At 38.5% G+C, this 14,424-nt stretch overlaps 1 protein-coding gene across 2 annotated transcripts in view; it reads right to left on the reverse strand.

The window, feature by feature from the left end:
• Positions 1-13,807, reverse strand: part of sfl (N-deacetylase and N-sulfotransferase sfl) — an 80,925-nt gene extending 67,118 nt beyond the window's left edge. For both annotated transcript variants that reach the window (XR_006884969.1, XM_046637366.1), the window contains exon 1: positions 13,341-13,807. The gene's annotated coding sequence lies outside the window, so the exon portion shown is untranslated. The remainder of the gene's footprint in view (positions 1-13,340) is intronic.
• Between the last annotated feature and the right edge of the window lie 617 nt (positions 13,808-14,424).

Consider the following 14,424-nt stretch of genomic DNA (forward strand, 5'->3'; position numbering starts at 1 on the left):
GCTGCGATTTTTCGCAAGAGGATGGCTACGTTCCGGACGAGACGACGGTGTCTGAGGACAGCACGTGCGGAAAAAAGAGAAATGAAAACAAGTTTTATTCGTTGTTTCTTTCTTTTTCTTTTTTCTTTTTTTTTTCAAGGAAATCGTTAAACCTCCGATTTACATTTTTTTTTTACGCTGTAATCTCAGATTTTTTATTATGATGAAACTTGGCAGGATTTCCCGGCAATTTTCTAGAATTCAATTATTATACATGCCGCTGAAAGATAAATGGATATATCTTTAACCCTTTCAGTCAGAGTGGGATCTAAAAAATTTCCATGTCCTAGCCTTATCACAGTTTTTTTTTAACAACTTTAAATTATCTCTGTTACTTCGTATTGCCGTTAAAATATGGAAAAATCTAATTTCGGTGAGAATCGTCGAATTTTGATAGTTTTTTTTTCTGTTTTATATCCGGCATGTTAGATTCAGAAACTATCACATTCTGTCTTCAGATTCGTGATCAGTGACCCTGAAAACCATCGGGAAATAAAATTCAGGCCAAAATATTGAGTCGAAAAATGTGTGGCAGAAAGGGTTAAGATGTTTGAATTGATAAACAGAAAATAAATTGTTTACTGAAACTACGCCTTTGTGCAAAGCATATACAATCAATGAAAATAATAATATATTTCATTCAAGGTATTATTGTGAACATTCAAGTAAAAGACATTATGATAGTTGAAATATTATAACGCTCATAACGAATTAATTAAATTTGAATCGAATTTGAAATTCAATTAAATGCATATACAACTAAAAATATCAAAATTTTGTTTAATATTAAAGTGAAGAACCTTCGACGCGTAATTAAATGTTAATTCTAATATACGTATTAATGTCGATAGCTGAGAAGAGTTAATTTTCCGCCGATTTTTTACCAATGAGCCAAAAATTGAAGAAAATGAAAATCCGCGGCTCTTTTCGATTTTACAAAAAAAATTTCTGCTCGCTATTTATTCGTCCAAGAGTCTAAATAACAATAATCCGACCTTAAGGTAAAAGCGGCAAAAGCTTCAAGAGTGTAAACGGGCGGGAGAAAGCGTACTTTTATTTATTTTCTTCGTTTTGGGATGACTTGAGATAAACGATGCGATTGACAAATACTGCAGTACTTGAGAAGGTTTACGACGGAGGAAAAAAGCGAAAAATAAAATAAGGAAAAGAGAGAAAAAACAGAGGCTGCGAAGCACGCGAAGACGGTATAAAGAAGGTTTAAGCTGCGACTTAAGCTCACCCACCTTTTATACGTGGGATGACGTACAGTATGGGGCGACGGATTTATATTTTTATAGCTTTCACTCTAGCTTTTTTTTTCTTCATTTTCTCCGCAGAATAATACCTGAACTTGCCCGAAGACATTTTTTTCGATGGATTAGATTATTCGGTCGTAGAATCTACCCGAAATAATACTTCCAGGTATAACATGAGGCATTCCACATCAACTCGATCGGGTTTTTCAAAACCACCATTTTTAATTTCATCGTAAAGATTCCAGGGTTAAGTAAAAAAAGGCAAAGCCGTGAAACGGTTTTGAATATCCATGACCCAAAAATGCTTTCGTGAGAACATTAAAAACATGTATAAAAATTGTAGATCGATTGAATAATTTGAAGTTGAAGCTGAGGATACGTTTGATTGTTTTCATTTAGTTATGAATTTTTTTCCTTCTTTTGACGAATCAAATTGGTAAAATTTTTAGTAAACTGGATTTTTTTCTGTTCGAACCAAGATTTAAAGTAAACAGACTGAAGAAAATATCTTGACTCAATTAATATCTATGCAACATACGTATACATAGCGACGAGAAAGAAAAAGGCGTCTATTTTGAGATCTGACTCAGTCATTTGATATCTTTGTAATAAAAATTATATGAAAATACGGAGATTTCATAGCTTGTGGTTGAATAAAGAATAAGACAATGTATATGTTTAACGTCAGATAGAAAATATGATCGTTACCTCATGTTGTAAATTAACCACGAGATATGTGTGTACAAAATAAATTCAACAAGATTAAAAGGATGTCACTGTGCGTGAACATGTTATAACCGTCAGTTTATTCCTGCATAACATGTGTAAAGTGCAATATTGATACAGTCAATTTTGAAAACAAATATAATACCGCAAGTACCTAAATGTAAACTCTTGGCGCAAAAATCGGTATTCAAAAACCAGTGAAATGTTTCATTTCCGTTTATTTTGTTGTTATTTCTTTTGATTCTTCTTCCGCGCCTTGGTTATTATTATCATTCATTTTTCGTCACGTTACGTTTTGAATCCGAGGATCGATCCTGCACGACGATAAGAGTGTAATTTAAATATTTTCAGAGAGGGAGGCCAACGTCGGCGTTACTCGGCACCGTCGCCATCCTCCTCCTCCTCCTCCTCCTCCTCTTCCCTCATCTCTGCCCCTGTTCGTGGCATTGACAGTGATTTGAATCGCAATTGATGACGGCAAAACCACGCTGATGTATTGCCATAAGCGCGGCGACCTAATAAAACGGCGGACCGGCTGCAGAGCGTCGATCAATAATAAAATCTCTCTTGAGGACAAAAACTGAGCCGGCTAGAGAGAGGCATTGCCTTCGAGTATTACGAGTCGCGATCATCCGCCAGAGACGCAGGAATATCCCGACTGTAAGTGAGTAATTGCCGTTGAGCGTTATCGTTGAAATGTATTGTTATTATCATGTACTACAACCAACTAATTGGAATAATGACGAACGAATGTGAATATTTTTCATGCAAACAGATTATCCTTCTTACTTGCAAAACTCTCATTGAGAAATCGCTGATGCCGATGCAATTTATTTCTTCAAGTCGATAAGTAAAATAGAACTATGACTGCGTTTGTAAACTGCATTAATGAGACTTGTTGAGATAGTTTAAACTCCGCAGAAATTTAAGAACATCGCAAGTTTTAACGAAAAGAAAACTTTTCCGAATTAAGGATAAAGTTTTCCGACTCATCGGGATCAGCTGTTATAGCGACCGGTCGTCTCGAGCTGTTTTTCCTAAAGTGAATAATTTCGAGTAAGTACCTACATCACTTCTCGCAGTTAAACGCTTACTGTACAATCATCGTCCAAGTGTTTTCATCTTCGACCATAACCGTAAAATGTAGTTCCGGATTGCAATTGAAAGTGAATTTTGTAAATTTAAGTAGAAAATGTTTAATACTGTTGGAATAATTTGATGTTGGTGTAACGATAATTCGTTTGATTGAAAATATACATGGTTAAAAAAAAAAAAAAACAGATGTATCGGCGTTGCAATAACCAGAGAAATTTGTTTATTCACAACAACAATCACACTGTAAACAATTTAATTACTTATAACGCGTTTCCCCTGTAATTCCGATAATATTTTAACAACAATTATATCAAGTGGCAAGAATGAAAGTTTTTTTTTTTTACAACCGGGTTCAATTCAATGGTCACCTGATTTTTGTTATCTTTTGAAAAAAATTAGCGCTGCATTTATTCGTTCGTTGATAAAACACGTGTTGAGAGTCTGCAGCTTTCGCGCCATCGTCGTGCTCGGCAAGAGAATGAAATCAGAGGCGACGAAGACTGTTAATTACCAACGTCAAGTCTCAGATGTACAAATACAACCCAACATACGATATACACAGCTTGTTCTAATTACGTGAATTACAAGATTCGTGTCATATAGACGTCTGTAGTAACGACAGTAGAGTAGATAAATGACACTGGCTCGTCTAGTGCGGTATTTAAAATGCTTACGACGTGTCTTCGTATTAACTACATCTACTAGATACGCGTGATGCTTGTCATAATCCAGCAATGCCTACGTACTACATATATACATTGCACACACGACGTAGTTCAACGCTACTTGTTGCCCTCGGTTATTGACCAACCGTTTGATAAGAATGCTTTCTGCTTTAAGCCATCATGATCGTTGACGTAATAGGGTGTAGGTTATACCTACACTGAGAAAAGTTTCATTTGTCATAGAAACTAGAAAAATTCAGTAAAACAGGTGTCGTTTAAAAAACTGTTTGAATATTGTTGGAATTACGAAAAACGAGACACGCCTAACCATTTTGCGCTATTGTCGATCCTTTTTTGGTAATTGCAACGCAAAATCGGTTTGTGAGGTTTACTCTAATTTTTTCAGTTAAATAAAGCTTTAACGTCAATTTATTGTTACACAAGTATTAAATCTTCGCAACAGTTTCAAAAAAATATAGTAAGAGTGATCGTAATGAGAAAGAACGGTAACGGATACTAAACTTTCCGGTAACAGCTACAAAATTAATTTTCATTTTGTACCTAGAACTATATTTTTCGATTGTGTAACTAAAACCTTCTCTCAGTGTATAATAATACACCATATATGATATAAGGTGCATTCGCATGAATACATGTATGACACTTGAGCATGAGTCATTCAATTTATCGTGTTTGAAAGTATAGTCTTGCGTGATTGTCTTATTGCATCATAACGCGTAGTATTAATGCGTAAATCAAACCAGCGATTATACGATAAATCTATATATATAACGCGAAGAAAATTAAAGACCACAACGGATCGTTTCCCGCGCGATTTTTGATAATTATTTCGTTTCTTTTATAGTATATATTAATATTTATGAATTTCGTATAAAAAATTTTATCGCCGCAAAGTATTTTGGAAAATTATACGTAACTGTGGATTTAGCATCCTTTAAAAAGTAAACTGGTGAATTTATACTTGTAAATTATAATAATTTTCGTCATATTCTCATCGCCCGTATAACGGCTTGATGATAATTGCATCGCAGCAGCGGACTGGAAAAGTATATTAAAAATAAGCGACGAAGAATTATACATAAAATAAAGTTTTACGACCAAGTTGAAAGCAGTTATCGGTTTACACCGCTGTCGTAAAAGGTGCGTGTATTCAGTTATAATACGTGGATGTGGCGATATAGATACACAGATGAGACATTTTCCTTCCTCTTTTCGTTCATGGTATTAGTATGATACATGTACGTATGTTTCAGAAAAAATTGATATCATCATATATGTATGTGAGGAGAAAGAAAAAGGTATCTCAACTATCGTGTCGAATTGAACGGGGGAAAAAAATATATATTTTAACGGGTAAATATTTTCTCACAAACATTAAGTGAACCTAGCTACGCAAATTATCGTCAACGGTGAAATCAGCACGAATAATGAAGACATTTTTTGTTGCCATTTTTTTTTATCTCCCCCAAATCTCTCAGTATAGCCTTGAAAATTATAAGTTTATAACTAAATTTCACTACACGATAATCACGTCGATTATCACGTGGAGGTTCGGTGACATATATGTATAAAATCGATGGACTCGTTATTGAGATAAAAGAATGAAAAAAAAATGTTAGTTCTTAGCCAGTGAATCTACGATGTGTAGTTTCAAAGAATAATAAGAACAATGATACCAGGCGATTTGGTAAATATTCACATATACGTATATACACATATATATGTATAACCTAATGGACTGATAACGACACACACTTTAGATTAGGCTTGATTGCCGTGCGCAGCTTTAGAGTATATTATGTATCGATCCGTGTTCGCAATTACCCGAAAATGACCATAGTGATGAAAAAATAATAGTATGCCATATACGCATGTTAAATTGGAGAAAATAAAAAAAATTACGCGAGAAAAAAATGTTATGATAAAAAGAAAGAAAAAAAAAACAAACGTTGTATTTTCAAACAACATGTATGATGATAATATAACGTAGTAAAGTGTATGAGATTGTTTAATTGGGGTATTTTGTGACTACTTTACCAAATATATCGTTGTCAAAGTGTGATTGATTAATTTTCAGGCGTTATACGAGAATCAATAACGTAAATCATACAATTCGTTATTTTCAAACTATCATACGTTATCTCACGTAAGACAAAGGGGAGATAAAAAATACAAAGCAAAGAAAACATGTAAAACATATGTGTTAATTTGTAAAACTTCGAGCAAAAGGTATAATATCCGACCAGTTCTCGCCTTTGAGTAGGCACAGCTGCGGCACATTATATTATACGGTACAAAACTTGCAGAGGATACAGAGAAGGAAAATGAAACGGAGAGAGAAAGGAATAAGGGCAGCAAACGCTATCCGAGTGTCTGTCAGAGATAAAGACAGAAACGTCAAGAGTGGGTGAGTGAGTAGGAGAGAGAGAGAGAGAGAGAGAGAGAGAGAGAGAGAAAGAGAGAGAGATACATAGATAGACGGAGAGAGAGAGAGAAAGAGAGAAAAGAGGCGCCGCGGCGGTGCAGCCAAGAAACTACGTGCGTATGTAACATATTATTATAGAATGTTTGAGCGCGTGCATTGTTGCATCACCATTGCGCCTGCATCTCAAGATATATATGCACGATGCAGCGAGCAGCACAAGCCGGTTGTGTCTCTCTTATACGCACGCAGGCACGCAGGCAGCGAAGAGAACGGGTTTGCGGTAACCTTTCAAATAGACCATAACGTTTATAAAATCACGCACAATATGTATCGTCATTCTTCGTACGTATTACATAGCTTCCAACCTCAAAGAATATCATCATAAATGCCCTGTAAGGTATTTGATTTTTTTTATTATTTTTTTAATTCAAAGGTGATTTATATATATATAATTTATATTTATATATATATATCAATTTGATCCGGTTTGATATTTCTGTACGTGTAATCGTTATGTACGTACGTTGGGGTGATTCAGAAAAAAATACTTTACGATTTTCCACCGTGGTGTTCACTAAAAAATTTGTTTAGGTTAAAAGGAAGATTCTGCGAAAATATGAGCGTTTTACGTTATGTGAAAGATCGGGCTTTTTTTATTTTTCACTTTCTTTCCACATTTTTCTGGATTTGCGAATAAACATGTAGCACGTCAATTATTATTTCTTTACTAACATTTGTATGCACGGAGATATTCGCGGCTTTGAAAATTTTATGTTTCGATCCTTCTGTTCTCCGATCCTTCTATATTTTCACTCCAAATCGATAAGATCGATCGATCGATCAATGACGTACCGAAATCAAGCAACAATGCAAGTACGCAAGTATGTGTGTATGTATATACCGTAATTAATGCACTTTTCATTAGGTATTTTTTGCGGCCTAAATTAGTTTTCAGATTCTTACAATTAGCCGAGTTGCATCGGCGAATCTCGTCCGCATGGCGGGTAGAGAAGGAGGAGGAGGAGGAGGAGGAGGAGAAATGAGGTATGTAAGGTGAATCTTACAGGGGTTTGGTTGGGTTCGCGTTAGCACGTGCTCGATTGCTTCTAGTTGAACAAAAGCGTTAAATAATGGAGTTAAAGAGGGACAGGAAACGGGCACAAGAGGAATAAATAATATGTACTGCGAGGAGTTGGCAAGAGGTGGGGAAGCCGGGAAATGCATGTCGGATGTCGTAAGAATATCGAAGACTGGCGGACACGTATAAGCCGTCGAGGCGACGTTGATCCACGAGGCTCGATTAGGCTTCGATTCTAATTTCGATTCTCGTCTCGTCGTAATTGCGTCGTTTGAGAAGTGAAACTGAAAGTGAACTCGAAAAAAGGAATTAAGGAAGCGGGTGCGTGGTGAACGATGATATCTGATTAATCATGAGAATGAATTGAATCATCACACAAAGAATTTATTTTTACGTAAGCATATGTATTTGAATAAATGATAAATGTTTTATTATTAATAATCGTGTGTGTTACAGGAATAATTTTACGTATACATACGTTTCAGAAAAGTTTCCCCCGGATATGATCTAGCGATTCTATAAGACGATCACTCGCCTTCCCTTAACCCAACTTATTGTTAGCTTGACTCACATCAGCTGGCAGCCTTACCTTATAGTTATAGTATCCACGAAACGCGAGCCTGTAGATATAACAAAGGTACCTCGTTAAGAGAGCGACGTGTGCGCGAAACTCGTTCTCTCAAGTGGTGAAAGATCACGTGCACGCCAGAAGTGGATTTACAAAGTTGTGCGCGGTATGTTTTATATACATGTATACAGGCACCCAGATGCACGGTAAAACGTGTATAATATATATATATATATATTTACAAGGGCGGGTTTGTTACGACTCCTGGATCATATTACACAAAAATTAACCCCCCCCCCCCCCCCCCCCCCCCCCCCCCACAAAGAAACTGTAAAAGCACTACGGACATGAAAAATTTTCAAAGAGATGATACTACGTAACATAATCTGTTTCACGTAAGTATAAATCATACTGCACTGCACTGCGGACGGAACAAAACTGAAACAACGAATTTGATCGTGTATAATAAAATTCCATTTATTATCACGATGAGCTCACTTCCGGTCGATCGAATAGCACGCGAATTCATGTACCGAAGGTTCCTTTATACAAACTGCAATCACACCACGAATAAACCAATAACCAGAAGAGTTTTCTTCTCTCTCTCTTTCTCTCTCTCTCTCTCTCTCTATGTATATATATATACATATATATTTCTTCATCACTCGCCCTCGCTTCATAATATCTCTTTTGCCCGACTGGACACTGAAATTACTTTTTTCTTTCATCGTTTCCTTGATATTCACAGGCAGGTATAAGTATAACGGAATGTTTATTTCTACTGTCTGCACAGATGACAGATTGAAAAATATTTTTGGGCAAAGCAATCGAAGTAAATTTTCGCGGAGTGTTTCGAGTCGGACTAGATTTTTTTTTGGTCTTCGATGTACAAAATGACCTAATAATTTTTACGATTTCAGTGAAACCATATAGTCAATACGTATTTACAGCCACGATACATATTGAACGGAGTACAAATGAATTTGGAACTCATGTAAAGATAACTTTTCAATACAGATACGGTTGAAAGCGTTTTTGTTAACAACTTCGCAAAGAAGAAGTTTACACGTGTTGCGTTATTTTGCAGTGAATGTCTTTCAGCTAAGTACAGATAAACTTGTTTCCGTTAATATATAGAATCAGAATTGAAACGTGGCCGATGATGACGCGTCGTCGTAGTTGTATGCAGGTAGGTTAAATTATGGAGATTCTCTGATCGTAAATGTTGCAACTGAATATTCTAATAAGCAGCAACATAGTTACGCTACCGTCAAACTATGCGGAGGTCATTCGCGGCCTGCATTATAGTCCTCTAGCGTAATAGATATTACAGTATAGGGGATTCCATGCCAATTTGACCTGGGTTGTTTCATATTTTTGCAAAAATATTTAAAAATTTCAAATCGTATCGATCACTGTACGTTCGCTTAGAGATATGTACACATATAATTTGAATCGATTCGAAAAGAATTGAAAGGAAAAGAAACCGAGTGACTTCGAGAGTTAGAACAATCACACGAAAGATCGCCGGCTCAATCCGATAGGTCATGGGTCACACCTGGGTTGAATTGGCACGGAACGCCCCGTACATGCGTAATACTCGAAGGTTTAAAAGTGTACCCGTTAAATAGTGATATGTCGACACTATACGACGATTGAAAAAAATATGTTTTACGGTAGTCGTCGCGAGCTTTTTAACGCCATCTTGAGATTAACCAGGAAGTGCCATGCATGCATGGAGAAACTTCGGACGTGCGGTGATATATGGTCCTTCTGAAGCAGCAACAAAAGTTACTCTTCTTCTCCGTATCGCTAAATTTTTTCTATTCCTTGATTGGAAAATCAAAACGTTCAGGGAATCATTAATAAACAACGACTCACCCATTTGTCAAATTTATTCGGTGCCAGCTCTCTTAATGGAATCAAGATGAATGAAAATTAATGAAAATAATGCGTGTATACAGTGAGGATGAGTAATGATTCGAAGAATGGGGAAAGATCCTACCGTAACAATTACTGGCGGTTGTTTAGTTCAGAGAGTAAACGACGGTAGTTAGTATTAATATAACATCTAGCTAAGAAAAAAGTCCACGTGTAAGAACCTACACAATTATGTTTTATAGATTTTTAGAATAGACGAGAAGGAAAAAAAGTCTGTTCAAACGTAGAGAAAATTAGTGGACGGTCCCGCAAGTGCGTAATATCCAAAGTCGTCGCAAACAGCTGGAACGCAATTATTTTTTTATCGCCGTTGAGAGATATTCGTTCAAATAAATATATACACACTTTCTTTTGTACATTATATTTTTCACCGTTAGGTACGCTTTCTACGTATCTACGATATGTTATTCATCGATGTAGGAGGTCCTGTATGGCGGTGAAAATTCTTCAATTATAATATCTGAATTCGTGTCCACCAACGATTTTTCCACATTGTTTTTCACCACCAGTATTACGAATTTTTCACATAGAAAATATATAACCGTTCGTTGACGTAGATTTGTGTGAGAATTTCCTATACACTTAGCGTTGAAATGATATAGAAAATATATTCAACATTCTGTGGATATAAATGCGTGAACTTCTCTACTTCCCAAAACCAACCTGCACACCGCATATTTGAATAGGAAAAGTAAACCCAGCTGCACCATTCATACATGACATATATAATACATATTACGTGTTTTACGCCAGGTTTTTCTTCGTGTTTTATTTCAAGATTATAATACTTACACAAGATTCTTACGTCTGATCAAATGAGACCTCGGTTTACGTGACATGTAAGATATTAGACTCGTGTCCCTTTTTACTGTATATTCCAATATTTTTTCAGAGTACAGATATGTACCTATAAGTCGGTACAACTTTTCCTCGCCAAGTTATAAAATTAAAACATCGCAGGTTCAAAGCTGGCTGGAAATTTTTCACGACTGCTTATCAAATTTACTTTCGTCGTCATCGTCTCTCTCGCTTATGAATACTTCAGTATCTACCGAAAGTTCTGAGGGTTTAAATTCAATATGTACATATTTAATACCTGCGATATCATTATCAATATCACCGACTGCTATTTGACGTTTTAAATTTCAACTTTGACTATCGCCTTTTGTTTTGTCACATTCGAGGAAAACTAACGTCGTGCGAAATCTGATTACAGCCTTGCAGGGTTGATAATCGATTCTGAAATACAGAATGTTTACGAGGCTGAAGTTAGTGACGTAAACGTAAGGAAACATCCGAGAAAAACCATGATTGTGCAAATTTTCCAACGAGTTCCGAGGAGTTGGGCTTATTAAAATACGAGTATAATTTGTTTATCACGATTTACTGAATTTCCGAAAATCCCTCGGAATATTTTAAAGTTGGGAAACCTAAAGGTAGCGTTACATCAACCTTACCAACTCCCAACAATACCTGATGAACGTTTAAAGAAATAAAAGTCCCAGGGCATGTTTCAAAGTTCCCCGATACTTGGCCTCAAGAGAAATTGAAAATTCTTCACATAACGGAACCCGTCGATATAAAAAATCACACATGTATAGTACATACATCACAGCCGTGGTCGTATCTCGAGGAGGAGACGCGGAACCGGAAGTACGACACTATAGACTACGTGACGTCGGGTTGAGATCGTAAATCGTTGAAAGGGAATTTTGAAAATTTGCATCAGGAAGAGCACGGTGTCGTGCTGCGGGGTTTACGACTAGACCAAGGAGGCGAAGGAAGCGGTAACAGAAGCAGAACCAGAACCAGGGTCATCGACGCCGAGACGCCGAGGTTCCCAAGAAGGAAAAGGGACCCGACCCACCGCATACCATAGACTTAGACAAGCGAGTGGTCGTCCATACCTATCCCAGGCTTACATGCGGTAGTCGCGTATAATCGACTGTCGATGGAACGGATGGAGGGCAGTCCGGCCGTAAAACGACCCGAGAAAAACAATTCGAACTGGGCAATTTGTAAACTTGTCTCGCGAAACGTTAAATCTTTACGGAAGCTCGTGACTGGATTAAAACTTCGGATTCACTTTCTTCGGTTATTCTAGTATTCGGGGATAGTTTGAAGGGGCGAGTGAACACTGATTGGGCTTTCCGATTAACGGGGATTATGCGTTTTTGCGGTCAATCAGTGGTTAGTTCGATTGATTGTTTTGTCGACTAATCCCAGAGCTTAGTGCTTGACCTTATTTTATGTAGGTTCTACTCGGTTAGATTTTAATATTGTAAACGAACGCGTTGCGTGTGCAAGTCTCTCATTTCTTTACATTCGTTCTTCATTCGTTTCAGCGCTTTGGATCGTGCACGGATTTTCATCGTTGGATCATGATGTTGGAACAATCTCAAAGGCATTCTGACCATTTATACTTATATAAATTTGGATACGTGACAGTCGATTTTCGGAACGCTCTACAATATTGTAAATTCCTTGACTGATGGACACTTTTGTGCGAATTTTGGTATAGTTGCAGGTAGTTTACGGATTTCTAAATTCTCAAATCACGACCAGTATTAGCTGATTATGACGACAATGCGTGACGATGAGAAAGTAGTGAGTATTAGATAACGTGGCTGTGGAGGAAATTGTTCACACCACGGCTTCCTGTTGGAAGTTATAAGAGGAAAATCTCTGCGGCACGTTGAACTGACAAATGATATCACCGACCAAACCGTGATACGTATATATCTAGACTTTTTAACTCAACTTTATTCCTTCAAGGCACCGCAACCTGATCCTATTTACGTAGCAGTTTTTGCATAGATTCGATTAATTCGGATTAGGAGATGATGCTTTATTGTATAGGAAATTGATTTTGTTATTTCCCAATTTCGGTCAATCGTTTATAAAACAGTAAAGCGAACAACACCTGCACCAAACAAATATTTTTGCTAATTCAAATCCATCGAATTTGTTCTCGAAGTTCGAAAAACAACGATTTTCCTCTCGCTAACTTTTCGTCGTGTTAACGCGACCAACTTCAACCCTCGTTAATTCGGTGTGACTTTGAAAGCTTCCAACAATTTCGCAAGGTTCAGGGTCCGAGTTCTTGGATACGTTTGAAAATCGTCGTCGGCAAACCCGCGACGGCCACGCAAAGAGTAAAAGAGAAAACGGTCGGCTGCACCACCAGATGGGGAAATTTTTACCGTCCAGAAGGCCAAAAGTCCCGACAAGGGATTGAGTGACTGGAGTTTAAAGGTGGCCTGCGTTTAAAGTTGAGCCCCCAAGAGCGTCGAGTCGCGACGTCTCGGCAGAGATTTTCGTCGGTTTATCTATACCTGAATAGCTGCCGAGGAGAACAAGCCGTGTCATAATAATTTCGTTCCATGCTACCCGATTTCCCACAAATAGCAGCCGCCCTCGACCTCCCCCCTCCTCGACTGACGCGCCGAGGTTACACTCAACGTTTGGTAAACAAGGTAAAAAAATTAAATACGAGCATCGGGAAGAGAGGATCAACGAGACTCACCTGGAGGGTGGATGCGAGGATTTTGACAACGGTTGACAAATGACAGTCGGCCCGTTGTCACGTGGTCGAGATGACGCAGAGTTTCGACGTCTACATACGTAGAATTCACCGGTCGACGAGACTCTCTCGATCTCGCTCTCTTCTTGAGAAAAAAATGAGAGATGAGAACGGAGATCCGACCCTCGCGTCGAGGTACCGACTCTCTTTGTGCTACGGGTTCTAGGTTATGTTCGGTTAAATCCAGCGCTAAAGGCAAACACGTCCCTCGGTAGTTTCGCCGATGGCCGAAGGCTTGGCGAATAATCGTTTGGGTCAACGACAAGGTTAGCACGTGCCTCTACTCTTCTCTCCTCTCTTCTCAACCAACGGAGAAAACGGAATGCGACGGATACAAACACTCGCGGTAGCGGCGACGTTCCGACGCTCGCAAAACGACGACGCGCACCCGCAACTGGATCAACTCCCGAACGCCACCGGCGTCAAACTGGCGTCGTATCGGTGGGGGGGAGACGAGGCCGAGAGTCGAGGAGCCGAGTCGAGCCGAGTCGAGCCGAAATAAGCCGAACTTTGCCGAGCGTCGAGCAACCCGGCAAATGACGCGTCCCTCTCTACGCGCATGCGCAGACTCAAAACGAGACACGCGGTCGCGCCCAACGCGAGATCTGAACATATATATACACACACGTATATATATATATATATATATATGCCGACGACAACGAGCCTCATATTGATGTCTGCCCTGCATGTGTGCCTCAGACACCGGCCGACACCTTCTTGCCTTTGGTTCCGTACTTCTCCATTTCCTGTGAAAATTCTTCGCCCTTCACTCCTCCTTTCCTCCTTCTCTCCCCTCCCCCCTTGTCCGCGCCGCCCACGAGTTTAAGACACCTCGGTTCTCAACCTCTGAGGAATTCACCCCTCTGGCTATCCGTGACCTATAAGCTTCGTCGCAAGGACCACACGCTGCGGTTTAGGATCTACGATTTTGCCGATTTTCTTGGCGATAAGGAACTTCTGAACTCGGGGGAAGGGCTGTGTTCTAAATTTTCAAACTTTGGACTGACCGTTGTACCGAATATTC

This window comes from Neodiprion pinetum, chromosome 1 (genome assembly GCF_021155775.2).
Source record: "Neodiprion pinetum isolate iyNeoPine1 chromosome 1, iyNeoPine1.2, whole genome shotgun sequence".
Classification (NCBI taxonomy): Eukaryota; Metazoa; Arthropoda; class Insecta; order Hymenoptera; family Diprionidae; genus Neodiprion; species Neodiprion pinetum.